General features: G+C 40.6%; 1 protein-coding gene across 2 annotated transcripts in view; it reads right to left on the reverse strand.

The window, feature by feature from the left end:
* ankrd6b (ankyrin repeat domain 6b) overlaps window positions 1-23,896 on the reverse strand; it is a 114,396-nt gene that overhangs the window by 84,577 nt on the left and 5,923 nt on the right. The gene's annotated exons all lie outside the window — the stretch shown is intronic.

A 23,896-nucleotide genomic window follows, 5' to 3' on the forward strand; every position in this document is an offset into this window, starting at 1 on the left:
GTCATAAATGGAGGGAATGAAAAAAAATTCAAAAAAGTTTTAAGTTGCTGTAATACATAGGAGAAATATTTCTCCATCACTGTCAGGAAAACTGACAAGTGAAAAAGTGGGTGGAGCTTACCACCACCCCTCCTGCTCACTAATACCCTTCCTAGTCAGGGATTCATTTAGAATTTTAAATTAAAGATAACTGTAAACTAGATTTAACTATATTACTGCCTTTTGTGGGCAGTTCAGTCAAACCAAGACAAACATTATTCTGCCCAAGTCATAACTTTCAATCTGATCGCACTTTCGGGTGAATCTGATATTGGGGACTAAAAAAAGCCAATATCCAATATATCGGCTGATATCCGATATTGGCCGATAACCAATACTGGCCGATATATGAAATAAGAACACTGATCTACACAGGATATAATAATCTTATATTAGATCATTGTGGATAGGTGGATTAACAGTTGCATAAATCTTTGTTTATTTCACAAATATAATTTACACAACTTTCAAATGCAAACTATGCTATCACAAAAATAATTAGAGCAAAAAATATTACTTACCACACAATTATGTTTTCACTCAAATTTTGATGTGTCTGTCTCACGGCACTATAACTGCCCATGTGGACTAAGGACTAAACTGAGCATGTGCAGAGTGAATTAGGTGAGTCCTAAGTTGTTCCTGATTGGAGCAATTGCAAGAGTTACAACTGACCCGTGTTACAACTGTCCCCGGTCTCCCCTACACTATTAACACCCAGGCCTGCAGAATGAAACTGTGAGGTAGACAGGAAGTGCACGGACATGGGTGTGTGTGGGGGGGGGGGTGAATACTTCATAAGACTGGGGGTGGGGGGGGTGTCCATGATTTTCGGTCCGTGAATTTTGCCAGGGGAGGATAACCAGTCCATCCTTGTCAGAGTGCAGGGGGGGTGTAGCTCCGTGATTATGTGATTGTGTGTGGGGGGGGTGATAGCGTCATTGTCCGAGCAGGAGTGAACGTGAAACTAACTTGCTTTAAAGTACCTCTTATTCTCCGGGCAGCACACACACACAGGAGCAGTGAGTGACAGAATCTCTGCGCAGCAAAAAAAGTTAATATATCGGCAGCATCAGCCTACATATTGGCCAATGTTGATTAATTGGTGACACGCTATAATCGGCCCGATTAATCAGCCGGGGTCAGGCTCTACTACAGACAACATGAAATGTTTCTCACTACACAGGTTTCTCGCATACTGATCATATCAATGCACTGAACAAGTGGAAGAGACAACGTTAGGCCAAAAAATAACAGAAGAAGATATGGATGAAAAGGATGAGACAGTGTTGCTTGGCCCAGTGGACAGGACATTTACATATAAAAAATGGATGGATGGAAGCCTAGATAAGAGCACTGTTGTGTTCAAACTATGCCACAAAGAGTTTGGATACTCCCGCAGTAATTCAAGGATCCGGTACTACCTAAATGCCAAACACATTGCAGCTAGTACGAACACCGGAGCTAACAGTAACACTAATGCTCGTATTACCACCAAGCAGAGTCACCAATCAACACTCCACCAGAGTTTAGAGCTAAGATGAGTAAGTTCATCTCTGATAAAAGAACAAACTCACTGGTGACATAGACTACAGTGGACTGTAGACCAGTGTTTTTCAACTTTTTTTGAGCCAAGGCACACTTTTTTCTTTGAAAAAATCTTGAGGCACACCACCAGCTGAAAATATTAAAAATGGAAACTCTGTAGCCTATATTAACAATTTAAAGTCATTCTCATCAAATTTTCTTTAATAAGAATCAAGTAAGCACAAAGAAAAAAGTATTTTATAATCTTTTTTATTTCTACTCAGTGTGAAACCTGGGCCTGTTTGGATGAACACAGAGCTGATATCCTGGCAGGAATCGAAGAAAGACACACACAAAGCTCTTCCTCAACAGCTCTCAGTCTCTCTCTGTTTTTTGTTTTTATGGCAGTCAGGCTTGAAAAGCTCACCTCACACAGATATGTCATGGAAAATGGGAGCAATGTCAAAATAGCTTTGTTTGTCAGAATGGGGAACTCCTTGGCAGTAGCTAACCAAAAACTGTCCAAAGGTAGATCAGCAAAGCTTAGCATTAAACCACGATTTTGTCTCAGTTCAGTTAGTTCCTCCTGCTCCTGTAAAATCATGTCCTTTCCAACTGATACTGAGCTGTACGGGTCCCTGACCCAGTCAAGGCTTTCAGTTACGGTTGAAGAGAAATAAAATGACATCCTCTCCTCAAGAGTTTTTAAATGTTTAACTATTACCTCACACAATGCAGCAGTGTTAACATCTTGTAATGTCTTGGTGAGTAGGAACATGTCAAGGTTGCCACTTTCCACATGTTGTTGCCAGAGGTGCACCTTTGAATGGAATCTATTTATTTTATCTGTACTTGTAAGCAGGTTTTCATTTCGGCCTTACATTCGTGTGTTCAGATCATTCAGATGATGAAAAATATCTGCCAGGTATGCCAGCTTTGCACACCATTCATCACTTGCAAGCAGCTTTGCATAATCGGACTTCTCATTTGTCAGAAACACCCTAAGTTCCTCTCGCAGCTCGTACACCCGGGCGAGCACCTTGCCGCGCGACAACCATTGGACCTCCGTATGAAACAGCAAGGCTTTATGCTCCGCTCCCATTTCTTCACACAAAGATGCAAATATGCAACTTTTCACAGGTCATGACTTAAAGTTCACCAGGCGCACAACATCATCTAACACAGGAACTAGGTCCGCTGGTAAAGTCTTGGCTACGAGAGCCTCACGGTGTAAAAAACAGTGCGTAATAAACACATCTGGGTTTCTCACCTTCACTAGGCTTACAAAGCCTTTGATGTGCCCGACCATGGCTGCAGCTCCATCAGTGCAGACACCCGTGCAGTCTTCCCACTAAGTCCTCCTTTTTCAAGGTATTCGGATGTGACCCGAAAAATTTCCTCTCCTGATGTTTTTTTTGGCAACACCTTGTAGTATAGAAAGTTTTCTCTGATTGCGTCTTCATCCACAAAATGCACATTGGCCAATAGTTGAGCATGTCCGCTAATATCAGTAGACTCATCCAGTTGCAATGCAAATTTCTTACTGATACGGATCTTTTCCAAAACCACACTTTCAATGTCTGCAGACATATCATCAATACATCTAGAAATTGTGTTATCTGAAAGAGGGACTTTGGCTATTTCTTTAGCCGCTTCAGGTCCGAGCATCTCATTCACAATGGCTTTGCAGGCGGGAAGTATTAATGTCTCTGCCACAGTGTGGGATTTTTTTGATTTAGCAACAAGTTCAGCAACGTGGTAGCTAGCTTTCAGGGCACTCTCATTTACCTTTGTGGTTTTTCTCATGAAAGCTGTCTGTTTCTCCATGTGTTCACACAGGTGAACAAAATAGTTCACATTCTTGTTCTGAAGCGAAGGGTGTTTCATTTGGAGATGGCGTTTAAGCTTACTTGGCACCGTACCACTGTTGGATACCCTTTCACCACACACCAGGCACAACGGTATCGGTGCAGTTTCATCTCCGGTAAAGGTGAATCCAAATGACAGATTGCTTTTGTTGTATTTCCTCGCGCTACAGACTTTGCTCGACCTCACCGTCTTTACTTTCTTTTGACCTCCACTCACACTAGGCCCTTCATCTGGGTCCGAATTTTGTCCAGGGTCCAGTTCGGAGTTGGCATTTTTCCTTTTCAAAAACTTTTCCATCACCGTCACCGTTTTGTCTTGCTAATCACCGCCACCTGCCACCATCCACGCATCACTAATCCTCTTGTTTCAAAGTAAAAGGCGGTCAACAACTAACTACCTGCTTCCGCCTACAGGCGAAGAATATTTATTACATTATTTTAGACTAATTAGGTGAAATTGGATAATTTCCCACGGTACACCTGACTATATCTCACGGAACACTAGTGTACACAGTGGTTGAAAAACACTGCTGTAGACCACTGTAGAAGATCAGGGGTTAGAAAAGTTGTTTGTAGTGTAGTTGGAGTCTTGGCATTTAATGAGGCATGCTTGGACAGCTGATACCAATTTTGGCCAATTCCGATCTAATTTTTTCCAAGCACAACACACAAGACATTGCAATGTAACTTTCTCATTAGAACATTTAGTTTAAAAATACAAGAAAAGTGTGCAAAAAGGCGTCAGGTTTTCTGTATGAAAACAGGTGCATTGATTGAAACGGCTGGTTTTTAGTGAGTCCTGTATCATACCAGCAGCTAAAAGTAAAAAGTAAAGAAAGTTATTAAACACACCCAATTTTTATTCTGACATGGCTCAGACCATCTGCTTTAGTAACACATTATCACAGACCGTACATATTACACGCTGCAACCCAGTTTTACTTTTAAATAATGTACCAGAACCTCGGAAAAAAGCAAGTGTCTCCACATAGGCTACGTAAAGCACAGGATGAACCCCTGCACTGAATGGACCAGAACACCACTTATAAATTCCCAACTTCTACATGCTTTGTAGTGATGCGTGGATCAGCAGGGTGGGTCAATAATTCCTCAAAAGAACTATATTCCAAGTAATCATAAAATGGCCCTGAATGTCACCAGACATTAAGGAATCATGTTAGGACTGCAAGATATTGGAAAAAACTGACATTGAGATTTTTTTTAACCCTGCGATATATATTGTGATATGAAAAAATACTCAGGAGTATATAATAGCTGTGTGGTGCCGATGTAAATGGTCAATCAAATTAGTTGTGTTACCTCTCATTGTGGCAACAATTGCAAGGCACTATCGACACAGAACACGTGTTTCAATATCATCCTTCTTGTAGCCGAAATAATTTCAGATGACTGATGTTGCTTTTCTTTTTGGCACCAAGTCTTCATTTACGATGATTTTCTCTTGTTCGTTGCTCGTTTTTCAGTGTTGTTACCAGTGACTTACTCCAAGCTGATTAAGAAAAACTGTGATTGGTGGATCACTGCACGCAGTGTGTATCAGATACCCTTGAAATTAATGAGAAGACGTTGAGTTCATTTGCCTCCTACATGTGACCATTGCACACACATAAAATTCAGTAGATTAACATCTCTGACATAACCTCAGCATTCCTTATTAGGAAATATTATAGGTAATTTTTAAGCACATATAACCCATAAAATCCAACAGAATACCAAAAGGACCAAATGGACAATACCAGTTCAATCAGCAGAACCTTCCTTTTGACTGTGCTGGAGGCCTTTTTCTTTCTTACTGTACATGTGAAGGATCAGTGACTGGATGATGTTTGTGGAACATGAGGTCAGGATGAAACTCCCACTACCAGCCCATCCTTCCAAGCCCTGGACCTAACTCAAACCTCGGCCATCTGTCTGTCCTGTGCCAGTTAGGGACAGAGAGCCAAACCAGATTAAAACAATACTCTGACCTACTCATCATAATCCAGAGATCTGCTTCAGTCCTATCTGGTGCAGTGCAATGCTGAAGCATAGGCAGTATTTATGTTTGACAAAATGGGCCTTACATGCCCCCACAGATGCTGGACAAATATTTATTGCCCTATCCTGTGTTAAATCACTATGGAGCATTTGTGCATTTTGTGTAATTATGAGTGTTACTAACACAGTGTGGGCTAATCCTGAGGTCGGCGGTGGATATAAACCTCTAACATCCATGTGATATCACCAGATGTGACAGTCATCTAAAAAAAAAATAGCACAGAGGTCAAGCCCAACATAGGAGTAAAAATAACTACATGTAATGCCTTTAATAACAGCTGTACAATATGCAACAAGATAATGTAAGGACAGCAGAAAAACAAGAGGAATACAGACATAATGATGCTATTTATAAGCAGAATCAAACAAAACCAAAGGGACAACAATGTTCTATGTTCTTTTGTCACACATTGCAAGACAAACCTACCAGAGCGATATGAGGGTTTATTCTATCAGACTTCCTTCTTATTTTGGATTTTATAATAGTGATACATGAAGAGGTTTATTTTGGTCGGTTATTATGCATGAACATTACTAGGCATAGTTATAAGGGTTTTTGCAGCAAATGAAGAAGATCCTCCTGAATTCTATGGTTGTGATGACCCTGAGTATTCGTACGCCATAATCCCATCTTGCCCACTGCCTTATTGTCCAGGAGCAGTGAGCAGAACAGGCCTCTTGTGTTGTTGAGAGAAACATCTCCACCACCCATGGCTGCACATTCACTCAGCCACTAGTAAACAACCTCTCTGCAGCAAATACTCTCACACAACAGCACCACAACACTGCATGGATTTAAGTGTGTACTCACCATTTACATACTTTCTTAAGAGGACCATTTCAACTCATAACTGATACACAACAAGCCAAGACCAGTGTCTATGGATCAGCATAACATATTGAGAAAATGCTGTTAAAGCTGGAAAAAAGGAATACAAAATGTCTTCAAATAATTAACTCCAACGATCATCTGACAATGTAAGTGAACAAATATGAAGAAACCACATGTAGGCCTACAACTATACAGCCGTCCTCAAAATTATTCATACCCCTGCCATTTTTTGTGATTTTTTTGTTTTTGTGATGAAATGGATGAGTTTCCTCAAGTGTGTTTGTGACTTACAAACAACAAAACATCACAAAACCAAAGTCAGAAAAAAATGGCAGGGGTATAAATAATTTTGAGGATGACTGTATATTACATGTTATTGTGCTTGTTCACTTCACACAACCTTATGCTGTTACATTAATAGCCTGCATAAAAGACTACAAAGACAAACACTGTGATATTCTGTCATTCTGTCAATGGCAAATGTAGTTGTAGCCTTTTTATTTCAACAGACATTAATCTAGAATGTACAGTTAACTCCACTCCACATGTAGGTGTGAGACTGGAGGTGACAAGAGAGATGGAACTGGACCAGCTGCCCTACAGGAGGGGTACAGTGGTCCCGGTCCAACAGTTGTACAGTGGACACAATATGTCAGTGGTACAAGTTTGACAGACGGTGTGAAACACATGCACATATGTATTTCCCCAGGATCAGGATGATACCATCTACGGCATTACTGACTTCAGATTTTTTCATATAGACTTATCTGTCAATAAAGTCGAGTCACAGGATGACGTCATCACATTCACAGCGGAGGAACAACACCGTCTCACAGCTGTTCAACAACGAGCAGCTTGTACTAAAGTTCACTAGAACATTAACAGTGTAGAGTAAAGAGCAGAATAAAAAACTTGCAAGACACAAGCATCAACAGTCCTTCTCAGACATTTAACTAAAACAAAACATAGGCTAACAATATGAATTTTCTTTAACTTTAAATGAACAACATGAAGTGGGAAAAGGTTTAGACAGCAGCAGCCAAGACGCACAGCATGTTTGAGAAAAGAGTACATTGTCATGCTTGCATGGTTCACAGAACATTACTTAGGGTACGTTTACACGGCAACACTCCGCAAAGATTTCTCCTTTGCGTTATAAAATCATTCCGCGTTAAGACGAAGCCGCTATGATAACGATCTGCGTTAACATGAGTCCGCGAGGACGGCTCAATATGCTGTAGTGTCCATGCCAGACCAGTAGCTGGCGATGTAGAGCTGTAGTGAAACAGTGGCGGTAAAACACGCGCCTGCGCACAAACGATTTCCGGTTTAGACAGCCTTTAAATGAGGAGAAGAAGAAGAAGAGGCGGACAACACTATTTACAAACAACAATGGCGAGTGGTCGTACAAAGACGCAGGACTTCTTTGTCTGGACAGATGAGCTGAGCACAGTTAGCAGCACGTATGTTGTTCTGAAACCGGCCATTGTTGTTGTGGTTGTTCCTTTTTTTTTCTGCAGCTTTATTGTGTCATAGAGGCTGGCAAACCAGCTTGGAGGCGCATTACCGCCACCAACTGGCCTGGAGTGGGTTAACTGGCGGTTCTTGGCTGCGCGCGCATGCGGTGACGTCATATTTTACCCCGGAAACGTTCCGATTCGCGTTAACACGGAGCTGAAATGCGGAGCGTATCGATAACATTCCACCCTGGACCCTGGTATCAAAAATTTCCAGATTCAGGCACTCTAGGCACCGTTTCCATGTTAACAGAAGGCTATCCGCCATGAAATCTTCCCGGATCGAGTGAATCCTACGCTGTGTAAACGGCCCCTTAGACGATAGTTTTTCTAGATCACGATCAGTTTAGTAATCCTACACTGAATCATCTTCTTCCTTCAGTCTTGGCCTTGCGCTAGTAATGCACGGGTCGTTTTTTTTTTTTTTTTTTCAATACGCTTTTGTGGAATTGTTTGACCCGCCCTGCAAATAAAGTGACATTTTTTGAACCCGCACCAACCCGACCTGGGTCCGCTGATCCATGCATCACTACCTTGCGCTCCATGTTTTCATATAGAAAGATTATCGACATGCCCTGAATGAAGGTCGGGTAATGGAAGGGAGAGAGAGAATAACACATGCCTTGTCAACTCTTCCAAAGTACCATTGACTTGTGCCACAGACAGTGACGTGTCAACAACCAGCTTTCTGTTAATGCCCTAATACCATCTCAATTTGAACCAGGACAGCTATATGTATACGACTCATCCAACATCCGTCTAACTCAGTGGTGCACGTTCAGGGTCAGCAAGGCCTTCTCTATTGGCCTAAACATCATCAGAAACACTGACCTACATTTACAACCTAAATTCTAATATTGGTTCCCTGACATTGTATTAATTTATTCCCAATAGACTATTCTTTTCATTTCTTAGAGTTTCTCTTAGCTGCACTGTTTCCAGTAAGTGTATGTGGATGGAGGATATCTTGTCCAATCAGATTTCAGTCTATATGTAGTGCAAGGGATTATCTAATCTGCCCAGGGCCTTCAAAATCAGCAGTGTTGGCCCATGTTACTTAAACTGTATAGCATCGGAACTGTTTCTTTAACCAATCAGATTTTAATTTGGCATTACAGGGCCAGCTAGCTGGCCCACAATGTCAGTATTTGTCCTTCCTCTGATTGGATGGTAAGAGCAAAACTATTATTTGATATAGCTTTGGCAATATTGTTTTTCATTCATGCCAGTAAAGCTAATTTCAATTGAACTATTAATACATTTGAGGTAGATTTTTTTATGCTCACAATAGCTGAGAGGAAAACAATTTGGTCTTGGACATACTTAAAAATCCATTTTAAAGGCAGACTTTTCCAGAAAAGCTAGACACCATGAGGACAGATCGGCCAACCCCGACGCTAGCTAGCTTGTCAAGCGGACATTCTATGCCCACACTTATGCCAGGAATACGACTGGACAGGGGCAACTGGCAGCCTTGGCCTTCAGGACCATAGAAAAAGGAATTACTGATGGAAATGAATGCATAGATCACTGTGACATTGAAGTTTTCATGCACAAAGAGAGGAGGGATTTTATATATAAACAAGAAAAGCACAGTGCAGACCTCCGCCAAGGACAGACCCCCCCCCCCCCCAATCACCACCAAAATTTAATCATTTCTTCCTTGTGCCAGAATCAACATTTCCTGAAAATTTCATGAAAATCCATCCATAACTTTTGAGTTATCTTGCTAACAAACAAACAAACACGCAAACAAACACCAAAGCAAAGCGATCACAATACCTCCTGGCGGAGGTTACAATGAGTATCTCTGGTGAGTAGATTATGTTTTTTTATTTACACTTTTTTGTTTTGTGAGGTTATTAGGTTATCTGCACCAGATAATGTACATGGCAAAGTTGTGGTTGAAGTGTAGAGATGTGGAGTTGTCTTAACTGGGTTTTTTGCTTAGTAATAATGGTATTTACCCTCAATACATGAAATGTCTTCTCTCTCTGTATTGCCACGCCTTGTTATTTTGCGTTTTTTTTTGTGTACTATTGATGGTTTCTATAATTGTGTCATAGTGATGGTATTAAGAGGTGGATTAAGTTGAGTAAGTCCCCACGGAAGGCCCAGGTACCAAATGCACGGCCTGCCACTGGTCTAACTGCATTGACATGGTTGAAGCCCCAGTCACGAATGACATTACAAATGGCTATGAACACTGTGCGAATGATTTATGGACCATTTCATACAACCTTCTCAAGACGGAATTATAGGAAAGGAACGGTCCACGAACACTCCAAAGTTCATAGCCAGGTGAGCAATCCTATCCAAAACTGTCCATGAACGCAGTACAAAACCCCCTTTCACACGGCGCACTAACGAATGCCTTATGAACAACGTCAGAACAATGCACGACATTCGTGGATCAGGAGGCCTTTCCAGAACCCACATGCTCCTGCAGTGGCCGCAAGTAGATAACAAGAACACATTATGTCGTTATTAGGGGTCCCTTACGGCAGTCACACAAACACACTGACAGAGATTCACACGACTGTCTTAAGGTGGACGTAAGGTGTTTCTATGAACAGTAATGCATCATTCGTGGTGTTCTTTGAGGGAGCCTCATACAAATTTTCAAGACGGAGTGAATGACTGGACTCAAATGCACGGTGCTGAAACGAAAGTGTTTTATTAAAGGTGCAATTAAAGGAACAGACTTTCTGCGTGATCTTGAAAAAGTCTAATTTTAATGTATATATGCCTGATCGTAGTCTGCAATTTAAAATGAGATTATCAGCACCAAAACTGTTTTTTTTCCAAATGCTATTTCCAGCATCCCTGGCTGGGTTTGGACAAGACTGGACTGCTTTACGGCAGACTTATCAGTCCCTCCAGGATTTCACGGGCTTTTTTTTGTGATTGTTGCGGCCTAAAATGCCTGATTTTGTGGCAGCTTTTCCAAAAAATTGTGATGAAAGTTGCGATGATTTGAGGCTTCTTTTTACAGTCACTGGAACATGGGCATTTACAAATTATCCAGAACAGTCTTTTTTGTGTTTTTAGCCTTAAAAAGCACCAGGAAGCAAGATTTTAAACAAAACAGGCTTTTTTTCATTCATTCATTCATTCATTTGTTTTGAGCAGAAGAAAAAAATTAAACATTTTTTGTGTACAAGGATCAATATCAGAGCAAACACATTAATAATTAAAGCTGCAAGCAGCATTGGGTGGAACCCTCGCACCGGGCGTTCCGCCTCCCCCGCGATCCGCCTCTCCCGTGACCGTCGACACCTCAGCTCCACTCACACCTCTCCGTCCCGAAACCAGTTCCCACCCTTTAGTGTCCGTCCTCCTTACATCTCTACTGAACACCAGCGACCCTCTGCTGAAACCACCATCACCTTTAAATGAGACTTTTATTTTGGAAACCCTACTGTGTGCATGTGCATTTGTTTTGTATGTGAAAGAAAGAATCAGTTTGAAAAATGAATTGAAATTGTGTGACTAATTGAGCATGAAAGTGATGATTTCTCACATTAAGGCTTTTATTTGGAAAAACCCTATTGGTGTGAGCATGTGTGTCTGTGAGAAAGAGTACTTTTGAATGAAGAAACATTGTACAAACAGTTGAGCATTTGGTCATAAAAATGAAAAGAAGTTATGTAATAGACATTTTGTATTATTCTTAATTGGAGTTTTATTTTGAAAAAATGTACTCCGTGTACTTTTGAATGTGTGCAAAATTTCCAATATCCACAATACAATGCAGTAAAACCTGTTTTAAAATTAAAAAAAAAAAAAAAAAAAAAATCTGGATATCCTGGGACTTGAACCAGAGTCCTTCTGCTCAATAGGCAGCATCTCTAACCACTGCACTTGGGACAGAGATTTGTAATCATACACCTACAAGACTTTTTATAGGGATTTTGTCATTGTGAAAAGTGAGACGTGAACATAGTCTTGAAAAAAATCACTATTCTTACCATAACCATAGGTCGATCTGAAAAATTCTTTCACTTTTGGATCTGCAGACGTGTGGGAATTAATGAGGTATAACTTTTTGTGTCACAAGTCTGAAATGAATAAGCAGTAAATTGCAGAAACGTAGAGGAACTTCAAGGCAGATTGCCAACTTCCTGTTGGAGTTAGCTCATGAGTTCAGTGTATGATTTGTCGGCTCAATCAGACCAACATTTTGGCATTTGCTTCATGTTTCTGTGACATTCCTACTGGCCGCTAGGGCAGATTTTGTTGTTTTTAGTACAAAGGTGGCGCTACAGAGTCCCATTTGGCACCACAAGGGGTTAATTTTCATATAGAATCAAAGTGTTCAACAGCCATGACATACATGGCAAATTTGGTAAGTTTTGGAGCATGTTAAGGGGGTCAAATGGCAGTCTAAAGTGGAAAAAGTATGAAAATAAACAAATTGCTATAAATCAATAACCGTACATCGTATCTCAAAATTTTTTTTGCATGTGAGTGTTGTGCTGAGTCCCATGAACGCGTTAGATATGTCACAAGTGGGGAAAAACTCCAAAGTGAAAAATGAGTCCCAAACATTGCAACTTTGCGGGCATGTAAAAAAAAAAAAACTAAGACAGTTCTGGAAAAGTACGAGATCACTTTTTTGAGGAGGGTTCACTCTATCTTTTGGTTCTATTTAGAAGTCAATACGACAAACGGTGTCATCGGAGTTAGTTTTAAAAATTTTATTTTTAAGGGCATATTGCGAACTTCCTGTTGGAGATAGCTCATAGGTGTCAGTGCGTGATTTTTTGGGCTCTATTAAACGAACGTTTTGGCGTTGGTTTCGTGTGTGTACAACATTCCTACTGGAAGTTTGCAATTTGAGCATTTCATTTTGAAAGGCAAATTCTGAACTTCCTGTTGGAGTTAGGTCATGAGTACCCGCATGTGATTTGTCGGGCTCAATGAGACGAAAATTTTGCTGTTGGTTTCGTGTTTCTACGACATTCCTACTGGGCGCTAGAGCGCGATTTTGTGTTTCTAAGGGGCGGCTAGAGAGCTCATTTGGCACCTATGGGGTTAATTTTTCATTTTATCAAATTTTGCGCCAGACCTGACATGTGTGTCAAATTTGGTGAGTTTTCGAGCATGTTTAGGGGGTCAAATCCAGTTCAAAGTGGCGTCGGGAAAATAATACCTAAACAAACGACATAACAATAGGGCCATTGCTTGGCAGGCAAGGCCTCTCACTGTGTGAGAGGGCCTTACCTTTCGGCTCGGTTCCTAATAAAGATGATCAAGACAAAATATCAATTGCATGTACACTAGTAATAACAAAAATAAATTCAATATGTACTGCTCAGAAAGGACTGGGAAGAAGAAAACTTATTAAATCCCACCCCCATCTCACATTTATACAACACAACACATGACTTTTGCTTCCTTAATGATATAGTAGTATATTCAGGATTAGGGTTAGATGGGTTACATGGTTAAACGGGTTACATGCACACACAGAGACTGACATGCACACATAGAGACACATGCACACATAGAGAGACACACATGCACACACAGAGACACACATACACACGCACACACAGACAGACAGGCACACAGGTCAGCCAAACTTGGGTTGCTTTCTATCAAACACATTAGAGTAACATTAATATTAGGGATGTCCGATATTGGCTTTTTGCAAAAACTGATATGCCGATATTGTCCACGCTTAATTTCCGATTCGAATATCTACTTGATATCACTGCCGATATATGTGGGATATTAAACTAATTTTAGGTAACATCACATATCTCCTGTCATGGAATTAACACATCATGCCTAATTTTATTGTGATGCCCCATTGGATGCATTCTCAAATGCACCAACGCTTTCAAAATGTAAACACTGTCTGTGCAAAGAATACATACATTCAACTTAACTCTTTCCCCACCAGAGCATTTTCCAGTGAGTTGGTAGCCAGCGCCAGCCTTTTTGGTCCATTTTCACTAATCTTTGGAGGCTCACTGAAAATGTTGTGGTAGGAGTATGTGAACACTGAATACATCAAAAGAAAGAACAGAACTTCAACTTTTAAACACAAGAAACAACTTTATTCTATCTTCATTCATTCGTGAGATATGAACATTTGAATATTGGTCATTTTCAGGAAAAACAATTCTGAGCAAAAAACTGAGAAAACTGCATTTTTTTCCAAAGATATTGATTTCAAGATAAAACTGATTTCCTATTTACATTTTGACTCTCTCATTTACCAACAGTACACTGTATTCCAAATCACAAAATAAAATAATAATAACAATAATAATAATAATAACAAACAGCTCTAAGATATCCCATCATTCCACAAAATATTAGAGGAATCTACACCAAACTTTAGACCAAACACCTTCTAAAGCACCAGGTTCCTTCTAACTTATCACATTGACATACATCAGTTATAAGTCTTCCACATATTAGTTTAGCTTTTGGATATACACACTTCAATATTCCTCATTTCAAGAAAAAAAGAACAACATTCACTACAATACTGTAGATTTCTGGCCTTTCCTTGGCTGCACCAGGTCCTCCTGTTGGACCACCTGCTGTGTTTGATCTGTAAATAATTATATGGAAATCTAGTTATTTCTCTATGTATGAATATATGGATTTATTTATTTCATACAAAAGCCAAATAAAACCCATGTCTTACCTGTGTCCCCACTGACATTATACAGCTGAATCTGTTCTGTGTCCTCAGTCTGAATCTGAACTCAATAATAGATTCAGACTAGCTGTCCTTTGTCTTGTCCCATGTCTGTGTGTCTGTCTTCTCCTTGAATGTCCTCTATAAATGTCTCTTTTCTCTTCCTCCTGTCTGTCAGTGTCTCCGTGTCTCTCCGTGCCCTCTCTCCTCTTCCTCATCTCCGTGTCGGACCTGAACCGCTCCGTGTTTCCCGTGTCCGTCTCCCTCACCTTCTATTTCTCCGTTACTGTCTCTAAATGGTTCTTCTGTAGCTCCATCATACATTGAATTATCAGACTCTGTCTCCATAATCATCTTTAAGGCTTTTGAAACTGCGTGCAGTTCCTGCAGAGTCTGCCTTTCCTCATTCAGTGACTGCCGCTGGATGCATTGCCATGGGATACGGAGACTCCAGTGCAAAAACATTAAACCCGGTCCTTCATTTTTCCGAAAAAGCTGCTTAATTGTTTGTTTTTGGACTAAGGAAAGTAATTCACACGACCCGCAACAGCTTCAACTACAGTTTAACAGTGAAAACACGGAGTGACAGAAAATCTCGTCACTGGCGGGGAAAGAGTTAAGTTGTGGAAAAAATGCCATATTTATTTATTTTCTCTCCCTCCCTCCATGAGTCTATTACAGTGTGGCAACTCTACTGTACAACTTTGAAAACTGCACATTTCTTTCAGCTACAAACAATGCTTCATTTACGCGTCAGTAAAATCAAGGCATTATTTTATCGGTTTTAGTGATAGGCAAAAAAACCGATACCGATATTCACCGATATTACATTTTATGCCAATATCGGGCCGATGATATCAGTGGGCCGATATTATTGGACATCCCTAATTAATATTAACACCAAGTTTAACAACTATTTTTGTTTGTGAGCTCATTTTTTAACTCCACACACAGACTTGCGTTCGCACTCCCTCACGCAAACACAAACAATATAGAAAAAAGGAAAGCATGCCTCCACAAGTCATTTATTCTTCTCTTCTACTGCCTTATAGAGTATATCTGCGCTAACCTTGACCCTTTCAGCTCCTGCTATTGTTCTGAATCCAACAGCCACTGTCATTGGGACTTGTCTCGTCTGTCCTCTTCCAGTTTCAGCCATTCTCCTTGCATGTTTTGTGGTTGAATAGTGTCTGTGGAGCGGCCACTCTGATTTGTGTTCCACCACAGAGCAGTATACTTCCGCTTTTGTGTAACACATCTAGAAACTGGCTTGCACAAACTTTGGCAGTGATATTTGTCGGTAAATGTGGGCGTTATGTGTCGCACGTCTTCATCTTCTCAAACGTCAACAAGGAAGTGAACGTGATGACGTACATATCACATAGAGGGGGGTGGGAGATACAGGGCTAAGGTGAATGGTCAAATCTGCAGAAAATTCGCGGTGATTGGACGAAATTGCAGCACCGCGCAGAATTCACGGTGATTGGTTGAATTTGCGTTAATAGTTGCGATCGCAACATCGCGAAATCCTGGAGGGACTGACTTATGTCACTATGACAACAACACACCCACCGGCAGAGTTAAGTAGTGAAAAGTAAGCTGAAAGAGTGAGCAAGGTTATTATCGTTAACGAAAACGAACGAAATGACGAAAACTAAAATTGAAAAAACATTTTCGTTAACTGAAATTATTCATTCATTCATTCATTTTCTGAACCCGCTTTATCCTCACTAGGGTCACGGGGGTCGCTTGAGCCTATCCCAGCTACATAGGGGCGAAGGCGGGGTACACCCTGGACAAGTCGCCAGTTCATCGCAGGGCTGAACATATAGAGACAAACAATCACTCTCACATTCACACCTATGGGCAATTTAGATTAACCAGTTAACCTATTAGTACATGTTTTTGGATTGTGGGAGGAAGCCGGAGTACCCGGAGAGAACCCACGCAGACACGGGGAGAACATGCAAACTCCACACAGAAAGGTCCCACCCCCCTCGAACCCAGGACCTTCTTGCTGTGAGGCACGAGTGCTAACCACTGCACCACCGTGTCGCACTGAAATTAATGAAAACTAATTAAAAGAAAAAAACCATAACTAACTGAAACTGTATCGTGAGCTTACAAAACTAACTAAAACGTATAAAAATTATGGATACAATTCCCTTCGTTTTCGTCTTTGTCAATGTTGGATTGATATGAAATTAATTTATTTCGCTCCAGCAGTTTTAGCTGGTGACACCATACGACACTTCACAGTCTGTCATGTCTGGTCACTGGTGGTTTCCAGTCGTCTTCTGGTCCCCACTCTACCTGGAACATACAGACTAAAGCTGGGATAAAGCAGCACAGTCCTGTCTGGGGTTTACTTTAGTGATACATGGGTCGAGGGTTTTTTTTTGGGTTTTTTTGGCGTACTGTGTGTGTGCGCGTGAGTGACAGAGACAGAGCAGAGCTAAATGACAGAGTCAGACAGGACTAGCATCCAGGTTAAAACTGGAGAGTTTATCACCATGAAAAGGCCTTCCAAGCCCTGAACTGCACAGTTTAGAAGAGGAGAAAAGAGGAGGATGAAAACTAATCCAGTTACAGAGGTATGGAACCTGTTAGAATGTTAAAAAAACGTTTGATGTTACTAGCTACAGCTAGCTAACTGAACTGAAGCAAAGTAGCTAATAATGGAACTGGAGATGACTAAGATATGAGATATCTGCTAAGGTGTGGTTTACTGCTGCTGAACTGGGTTATATATGTTTATAAGTGGTTTATATGTTTCTGTCTGCTTTAACGCTGGTTAGCTGGTTTATTATTTTCTATCTGCTTTAACTGCTGGTTAGCTGGTTTATATATGTTCTATCTGCTTTAACTGCTGGTTAGCTGGTTTATAATAGGTTCCTATCTGCTTTAACTGCTGGTTAGCTGGTTTATATATGTTTCTATCTGCTTTAACTGCTGGTTAGCTGGTTATATATGTTTCTATCTGGTTTAACTGCTGGCTGCTTTGTGCATCTCCTCTCATGCTTTGCACATCTTCGCATTGTTTCACATAAGTGACTTTGTGTATGGATTGCACCCCCCCTCAACCTGCTATAGGGAATTTATACATTGTACGGTACATTGTGTCTCTGCTCAGTCCATGAGCCGCCCTAACCCGACCCCAAATAAAGTGTCCAGGGTAACCCATATCCGCGCCTCACTAATTTCTTTGAATAGGATGATGAGGAAGATAAAATATATGAAATAACTAAAACTAATACTAAAACTAAACTAAACTAAAACTAAGCATTCGAAAAAAATAACTAATAAAAACTAACAAACCTGCTCTAAAAACTAATTAAAACTAACTGAATAAGAGAAAAAAAAGTCAAAACTAATTAAAACTAAAGTATAATTAAAATTCCAAAACTATTATAACCTTGAGAGTGAGGAGTAAGATCTGTCCTTTTTCCTAAAGAAAGGGATTTCTTGGATTTATTTTGTTGTAATGGTGGACACTGGAACTGGAGCTGGATTGGGGGAAAGAAAAAAGAAAACTAAACACGACAGTGATAGAGCACCGGCTAAAACACCGGTAACCCTCTGCATTGAACAGATTGAGAGAGCTAAGGGAGTTAAAATGAATGAAAACAGACCTGGAGTTGTCCCTCTTCCTTCTACACAGGTATAGAATGCTTCTGTTCTTTATACATATGCATTGGACCATTGTATTTTACTATAGTGGCTGTTGGTAGCTCAGTCAAACACTTCATAAATGCTTCTGTGTTAACCACAGGGCTAGCCCTGCAACATTTGTAATCTGTTTTATTTAGAGCATTGTTTCAGTCCCAAACTAAGGGCTTTGTAGTGAGACTGAAATGGTTCTGTATGGAGTTTAATGTACATGCCAGGGCCTGGATACTAAACTGTCCTTCAGAAACTAGACAATTCTAAGAGTAGAATACTGTGAATGCAGAAGGCTGAAGCAGCTAGCGCTGAACTGCTAATGCAGTATGATGAAGATGTTGAATGACTGCAGAAATTTATGAAAATGCTTGACTACTTTGTGGAAAAGCTAGAGCAAATGTATATTATTAGGACATGTCTTAAACACTGGTCTGTGTGTAACACTTCAGAGCTCCCAAGTAAAAGAGACATTGAAGCAGGAGTTGGACTTCCAGTTTGGTTTCACTTTTTTCTTCACACCAGTAACTAAACTATGCTACAAACGGACTTCATGAAGTTTGCCTGATGTCTCGTTTCAAACTTCACTTTGCACCTGTAAGTTGCTGTCTTGAAAAAAGAAATGCAGAGTTGTAAAGAGGATCCGCTCCTCATTCATTAGCTTCAAATGCACGCCTTAGCCAGAGTAATGCCCTTACAATAGTAGGTGCTAGTGTTCATGGGAAGCGGAGTCTTTGTCCCTTAAAAACACCACCGATTCCAGCCGAAGGTGTCGCTGCAATCCACTTTAAATTAATTCTCTGTTCAGGACCTTTAATAGACAAATAAGCTTGAAGCAACATCAAATCTGCAGAGATAATGCACAGTCCACAGGGACGAGGATCAGGGTGATGAATGTGTGTGTCGGATGGTTAGTGTTTTTAATGTTCATTTCTCTCTATTATTCTTGTGTATCTTTGTTTTATTCTTATACCTTCTACTTCAAATGTCTTCATCTGATGTCTTATTATGACTCCTAATTTCTAACAGTACAGGTCAGTGTTCCTGCACATTTTACAGTAATGTGTATTTCAACACCACGGACAGCGCACAATCCCAAACACATCAAACACACATCATTCTAAAACACTTAATGTAAAAATAGGATAACATAGTTTAATGTCTGCAAAGAGCATCAATAATCAGCAAATTATGTGCAGACATCTCTAATGCTGGGATAGGCTCCAATGCCTCCACGACCGGACCGAGCAGTTCACAAAATGAATGAATTAATGAAATAATGAATGAACAGTACTTTAAGGTTAAACTATGTTAAGTTTTTTTGCAGAGGTGAAAGTGGACATGACTACAACTGTCCACATGAACTTTGGTGATGACTGATCAATGTTCTGGGGCATTAAACTATGTTAGGATTTTTTTTTTTTTTTTTTTTTTTTTTGAGAAGTGCTTTAGAATGTCCCTCTTCTTCTGCTGCTGTCGGACCGAAACAGTGGCTACAACTACTGGATCTTCCTCTTCTTCATCTTGTAGTTGTAGAAGTTTCAGTGTTCTAGGCATTATTACCATCTTGAATGCGATGATCATGACACAGGACTTTTAGTACACGGCCACTGTTTATATACAGATCTAAATATGTTGAAACAGTGTAAGATCTTCCTACCATCAACTTGAGAGCGCCATGAGTTCCACTTAGGGCTGACGTACATTCACCTTACGACAAAAAAATTTGTGAAGTGGCCGTAGATTTGATGTAGGAAGGCCCCAAGGCACACTTATGAAGACCGTGACAACTGTATGGTGTTCGTACAACACAAAATCCTGTCATTTTCTCACGGTGGCCTCAAGTTATTCTTGTGTTTTGAACAGCAGCTGTACTGACTTCATTAGACGGCCGTAAGAAACTGCTGCTCTCTCCACAAATGCTTACAAACTCCAGAACTCACACAAACCGGGAGATTTATACGAACCCATCATTCGCAAGAAGCTTTGTGACTGAGGCTTGACATTTGAAAAACAAGCAGACAATATGCATGGTGTTCATGCACAGGGAGGAGGTTGTGGAGATGCTCACTCTGCTGAATGTACAGCTGGAAGAGTGGAGTGTCAGCTGTGGGGCAGAACACCCCCTCCCCCTCCCCACCACCAACCACCCCTTCACCCTACTCCCCCTCTCTAACCAAACACACAAAAAAAACAACATACAGCCCACTGGAACTACTTTTTGTCTCTTTTCACATTGCCCCTGAAAAGAGTAATCATACACTGTTTGTTTAATCCATTGAAAACCTCTATTACCAGCAGATGTCAGAGGAATGGAAGCCAACTGCATGGCCCTGCAAGTTCACTGTTTGAAGCTGCATGAAAAAGGGTTTAATCAATGAGATGTATGGCCTTTGCAAGGTGTTAAGAGTGAAGAATGCTCCTTTTGTTATGTCACTAAGTTATATTCTTGAACCTTCAGCACCTCAGTCACAGGCAGCAGGCTTTAATCCCAAGATTTCTCTTGTTACGTTTCCCTCTAAGGCCACTTGTAAAATACTACTGTGTAAATCTGATTTTAAATGGATATTATCTGCTTTAAAACATCACTACATTAATATTGATTCAACACACTTCAGTGCACTGTAAATACATGTGACGGCTCTTAACAACATTAATTCCACCTCACAAAGCATCCTGAGAATCTGTGTCTGTGCTTGCACTTGATGGTTAGTTATTCAAACAGGCAACGTTTCACCATCTGACAGACAAATCCAATCAGTGTCCAGTTTCTTTAGCCTGTGAAACCCACCCCCCACTGACCACCCCTTCACCCCCTTTCCCCAAACCCCATTAAGACTCATTATCAGGCCATATACACCTGGTGACCTCTGTCCTTGACAACACAGTGCTGCGTTAATCATCTCCCTGGAGTCCTCAGAGATGAACAGATGGAGCAATTGGTTCATACTCCATCACCTATACACACCCTGGGCAGGTGGGGGGGTTTAAGGCTGCTGTATTTGGTGGTAAAGAGGGATGGATTACAAAAAATAATTGATTTTCTGGTTAAAATTCTATCTGAAGTTCAATAATACAATGTCAAGTTAATAAAACACCCAAGATCAGCATTTTAAAAAATTAATAAACCTTGAACTTTATATCCATTTGTCACCTGTACACTTTAAAAAGGACTCATTATCGCTAGTTTGTAATGTGGAATAAAGAGCATTGATAGAACCACTCTGGGTTAGTTACATGGAAGTCAAAATATAACAACTGTAAACTGGCATATTGTCAAATATTATTTGACTTTTTAATTTAATATGACCTTTTGGCAGCTACAACCAGTAAATTTTGAGCTTTGAAAGTCTTTTATAATCCACAATCAAACCACTCTGAAAATTTACCTGGTGTTAAAAGAACCAAATAAACCTACATGGTGAATCCTCGCCATTCAGTAACCTTTTAAACCAAATCTGTTTAGCAAGAGTTCATCATATTACGGTTTACAGGGGTAATCACTGCATTGTGACAGTTCATGTTTCATTCACTGTCTCAGCTTTTAGACTTAGGGTAAGTGATGACCTTTATTATTATTTTAGTTCAGGAAAGTGTTTGATCTCATTTGTGAAATGGAATTTAAAAAGCCATCACTTTTGTTGGCTTTGGCACTATGCTTTCCTGTTTCAAGTGTCCAAAATGCGGCCCTTGAAACAGTTTATCTAAATCAGTATCATCAGTAGCTTGGATTTATGTTTCTTTCTGTAGGATGAACCCCTTACCAACTAGGCGCATCCCAGAGGGTACTGCATGGCGCTGCAGAATGCTGTGGTAGCCTTTTCGGTTCAGGGTACCTTTCACTCTGCGCAAGTCACCGACCCTGGATCCAGCAAAACAGCCCCAGACCATCACACTTCCTCCTCCATGTTTGACAGTTGATATCACACACCTAAGGAAACATCCTTTCACCGACTCGACAGCGTACATAAGTCCTGCGGGATGAACTGAAGATTTCAAATTTGGATTCATCAGTCCATAACACCTTCTTCCAGCCTTCAGTAGTCCACTGGCAGTGTTTCATGGCAAGCCTCTTTTTCTTTTTCTGAAGTCTCAGCAATGGCTTTCTTGCTGTAATTCAACCCATCAAACCTTCAACTCGAAGTCTTCTCTTCACAGTTGAAACTGAGACTTGTGTACTACGACCACTATTGAGCTGTGCTTGAAGCTGTTGTCCTGTGAGTCACCTATCATGCAAGCTGTTGACTCTCCTCTTCCTGTCAGCATTTCCCCCAGTTTCTGCGTGCCTTTTGATGGTGAAGGAAACTGGACTTACTGACACCTTGACTTTCTTGGCAATTTCTCTGTAGGAAAGACCTACATTTTTAAGTGTTATGATGGTCTGTATCTCTTCTATGGTTAATTGCCTTTTCCTCACCATTTTTATAGTAACACACTACTTTCTGCAGTGCAATACTGTTCAAATAATGCTCACAAGAGTATGGTACCAAAGTGAGTTCCAACACTACTTTTATGCAGACAGAGGAAGTAGTAAGTAATTAAGAAATGTTGGGACACCTGTAAGAATTGGTAGCACTAACTTTCGAGGATTGATCAACCTCCATTGAGGCAGAACTGCTTTAAGTTGTTAACCCATTTCTTGTTCGCTGAAAAAGGCCTTTTTGTATAATTCTGAAATGTATATTATTTTTCAGTTTTGTTTAACCTTACCGTTTTTTTTTTTTTACCTCTGGCAGCTCACCACTTACCTTTGTACCATATCAAGCTGTTCATTGGACTTGAACTGCTTGAATTTCAATACAAAACTGGAAAAATTGGGGTGTTGTAAAACTTTTGACCGATAGTGTATATTTATTTATTTATTTATTAGGCCTGTAACGGTACGGTAAAATTTTTGGTTCGGTACGTTTTCGGTTTTGAAAGCCACAGTTTGGCTTTTCAGTTTGGTACAGGAAGAAAGAAAAGCCCTCAAAATGTCTCTAATGCATTTATGAATTTTTGAACATTTTTCCCAAATTTTTGGAGAAACAGAATATAGAAAAACAGGAATACAATTCAGCTGCTATATATCAAATAGAAAATGAATAGGGCTGGGTAAAAAAAATCGATTTAATTGATCTTAGATCGATCTCATTTTAATTTTGCGTAATCGATTAATAGTGGATGAGATCGATTTTTCAGAGCAGGACCGGGAGTACGCGGAACCGCGGGCGGCTCCGTCTTGCGAACACCTGAGGAAGACTTTGTCTCACTTTCGAAAAAGACGTGGAGGGGAAACCTCCTCCGCTGGACGTCCTCCGGCCTTAAACTCGAACCCGCAGTGTGAAGGAACTGGCCGTCCGGCGAGTCGCGGAAGCCAGTTGTTCTTGGAATAATAACTTGGATCCATACTGTCACCTATGGCTGAGTATGGAGTTAGAGGAAGAGTAGAGTGACAATGTCCGACTGCAACGCTAACCGAAAATCACCCTGGTAACTGACCCTCCCCCACCCCGAATTTACCCCGAAGAAGTTCCTAGTACAGAGGTAGCACTTTCCAGATTACCAGGAACTTTAAGGGGCGGGGCTGTGTGCTGGAGAAGGCTGAGTGGTGAACTAGACTGACAGCATTTCCGCATTCTGTTCACCGCCAATATTTAACTCATTTAATTTCCACAAGCTTTGCATGTTGATCATTCGGAAAATGGACCAAAAGAGAAGCTACAACAAGTGGACGGACGACTAGGAAATTCAG

The sequence above is a fragment of the Sphaeramia orbicularis genome, chromosome 24, assembly GCF_902148855.1.
Source record: "Sphaeramia orbicularis chromosome 24, fSphaOr1.1, whole genome shotgun sequence".
Taxonomy (NCBI): domain Eukaryota; kingdom Metazoa; phylum Chordata; class Actinopteri; order Kurtiformes; family Apogonidae; genus Sphaeramia; species Sphaeramia orbicularis.